Below are 3,661 nucleotides of genomic sequence, written 5' to 3'. Positions count from 1 at the left end.
CTACCCTCCTTCTTCTTCTTCTCTCTCTCTTCTCTCTCTCTCTCTCTCTCTCTCTCTCTCTCTCTCTCTCTCTCACTCTCTCTTACTCTCCGTCTTCCTCGAGCTCGCAGAAAAAGACCTTTTGCCGATCTGGCTTGGCGGTAAGATCAAACGTTTCACGGTCCACCGTACGGTGAACCGACTGCGCGCGCGGGTGCGCCGCTTCAGGCCGATGTACATAGATATATAAGGCTGTGAAACGAGAAAGGGCGAAGAGGGGACGAGAGAAGACGGTGGGGAAGAAGGAAGAAAAGAACGAGTTGTAAGAAGGAACGAGAGACTTGCACGAAGAGAAAGGGCGCACTTGAACCGGGGAGAGAAGAGGGTCTGGGTTCGGTGAAGGAAAGGGAAAAGGCCCCGGGAAGGCACCTAAACAAATACGCGTGCCCCCGCTAACCGATCGCAAATTTGTTGAGGTCCGACCTCGAGATTCGGCCTCGCGGCTGTCGCGGCGCGACCGGCTGTCCCAGTGATTGATCGGGGATACGATCGATTGTTTCGTGATTTTCAAAGATATTCATTGTATTAAAGCGGATAGACTGATTGTGCCTCGTGGTGTTTTTTGGGCTTGCTGTTTGGATTAATCTCCGGATTAATTTGTCGGCATACATAGGCCGATTGGAAGTGACGCAAAATACGCAGTGAGAATTTAGTCTGAAAATATCGTACGATCAATATAGTTTAATATAATTAATTTATTTATTTCGATTGTACGTGCCAATGTACTGAGATAAACAGGGCAGTCTCGCTTTTTTAGCAATTCGTTAAGAAATTTATTATATCATCTATAAATTTATTATATCATCTGTAATAAAAGAGCAAAAGCGTCTAATACGTTCAACCATTACACATGATATATATTCCGAGATGTAAAATATAATTTCCAGCTTCTGATTATGTTAAATAACAATGATTTATATTAAATTAATTATTCATTAATTAGATAAACTTAATATGGAACTAATGTACATATAACATTCAACAAGAATTTAATATGTTAAACAGCAATCCCTTTTACTTCAATAATCTGATACCATTTTACGATATTTCAGATTATAAACAGAAAATAATTTGCTATCTTCCTAAATTGAATTTTTTAAAGATTTCTCTTAATGTCTCCTTAACCCTCAATTATGAAAACTATATTATAATTATTACTAAGTCTTGTTGTTTGAAGTACAGAATGTAAGTGAACCTCCGTCTTACGATGATTGACAGAGAAAAATTCAAAGTTTTTTTTACTTACAATTTAAAATAGTATCGATCATACAGATTGTACAATTATCCAAAAATTTTTGCTTTGGATTCAAACTCATTATTGTAATGTATTGTTAGGGATTAAGTATATCTTTGTTAGATAATATATAATAATGATTAGCTTATGTCCATTTTTACCAATGTAGCTTAAATCTTTAATCTCCGTATAATTTATTTTTAATTGTGAGAAAAAGGAAAGATAAAAAGTAAGTTTAACCAAGATGAAAGTTAAATCTACATCGATAGAAATAGGTTTAGTTGTCAAAAAGCCCATTCATAATAATTTCATTAGTGAAATAAATGAAAAAAAACATAAATATGATAAGAGTTGAAAGAAATAATAAAAATCGAAAAGATAAAATTCATAAAAATACAGCATAAACAAATCGAATAACAATATAATATGGACGATGAGCTTCAGATCCATATTAATGTTATTATAAACTTATGAGCAAAATTCATATCTTGGTGGATCTAATTAGTAATTAAAATGAGCGGTCGCGAATACAATTTCCCATTTACGAGTCGAGAAAATGCGGTGGATCGCAACGTCGCGTCATCGCCATAAAGCCCGCTCCTCGATCGTTACGAATCCTCTCGATATCTCGACTATGTTTCGATAGCCTCGGGTGAGAAGAAGATCGGCCGACAGACGAATCTCGTTACGGGGCAGCTACGAATCGTATTATCGATTTGTACGGCGTTGCGGATTGGCGGCGGTCGGATGGAACCTTTGATGTGCGCCGAAGTTCGCGGAGAAGGCTTCCGGAAAGAGCCTGTAATACGCACAAGTCCGGATCGAGCACACGTGAAGAATCTCCCGCCGAGGAAGCAGTCGCGAGATGAATACGAAGAAGAGAAGAAGAAGGAAAAGAAGAAGAAGTGGATCCATCCTCCGAAGCGCACGGCGGCACGGAGTGTGCCCTGCGAGAAGGAAAGGAAGAGAGAAAGAGAGAGGTAAGGATCTTCTCGAAATAAGCTCCCGTAAAATCATTGCCTACCTACGCGCCCGCTACCGCGCTGTTATGTCCGATCTCGCCTAACTTGTTTGATATCAAACAGAGTCCGATTTCATGGAGCGAGCCAACTATCAAGTTTTGGATCATAGTCTTATCTCATCCTTTCTAAGACAAATTTTGGACAATAACACTATCAAGGCAGACGTCAAAATAATTAAATTCGATTTTTTTTAATATGCACTATTTTTAGAAAAATGCAATCCTCAATTAATTAATGTGTAAATGAAGAAAGATAATTTAATTTATAGATAAAAATAATATATAATATATATAAATTTTTGTTGTATGATAATTGTTTTATGCCCATTTTCACCAATTTAGATTAATTTTAATCTCAATTCAACTTACTCTTCATCTTTTTCTAAGAATTAGAGTAAGTTAAACCGAAATTATAAAGTTAAATCTATATTGATGGACATTAATCTGCTGAATACTGCGAATCTCTTCAATTCTCTAGAATTTGTTTTAAAGAGAAAATATAATTTATTCGAACGCGACATCAATATGATGACAGGTAACACTTAGAACTGTTGCGCGCGGTCTCTTTTCTCGTTAACAAAGAAGCCGCCCTAATATCAGAAGGAGGGAGAGGGCAGATGGTCTTTCTCGCGCGTGCAAAAACACCATTTTCAGCGCGCGCGGCCGAGCCCTCGAAACGAGCGGCCATAATCGATGTTCCGTCTCTCGCGCCTTCGCGTTTCTCGCTTCCTCCCTGATCCTTCAGGCGAATCAAGGTCAAAGTTCGTCGCCGCGGCGCGGCGTGGCGTGATGCGGCTCTATGGACGGCTCTAAAGAACGGTCGAGATTTTTCCGGAAGAGCAACTTTTTGCAGCATGCCGAGTGTCGGTGGGAGGAAAAACGCAATCTCCCAGTTCCGCTGCGGCGTGCGAGTTACGATGGAAGCCCGTGCAAGAGAGTTAGCAAGAACGCGGTGTAGGCGGCACATCAAAGGCGCACCTCGGGCGTGAACGAGCGAGCGGGCACGCGGCTCAAGTAGAGAGCGGAAGACACCGCCACCAATCCTACCGCCATCCAATATATTTACTCCGATGGACCACCGCTACCATCACCATCACGCCGCCGTCGCGCCGCCGTCGCGCCGCCGTCGCGCCGCCACCGCCACCGCCGCAGCCACCACCACCTCTCCAGCATCACCACCTCTAGCACCACTACCATCACCATCATCACCACCACCATCACCACCATCACCACCACTACCACCACCACCACTACCATCACCATCACCACCACCATCACTACCACTACCACCACCACCATCACCACCACTACCACCACCATCACCACCACCACCACCACCATCACCACCACCATCACTACCACTACCA

The sequence above is a fragment of the Atta cephalotes genome (genome assembly GCF_000143395.1).
Source record: "Atta cephalotes unplaced genomic scaffold scaffold00028, whole genome shotgun sequence".
Classification (NCBI taxonomy): Eukaryota; Metazoa; Arthropoda; class Insecta; order Hymenoptera; family Formicidae; genus Atta; species Atta cephalotes.
Note: the sequence above shows the minus strand (reverse complement) of the source record.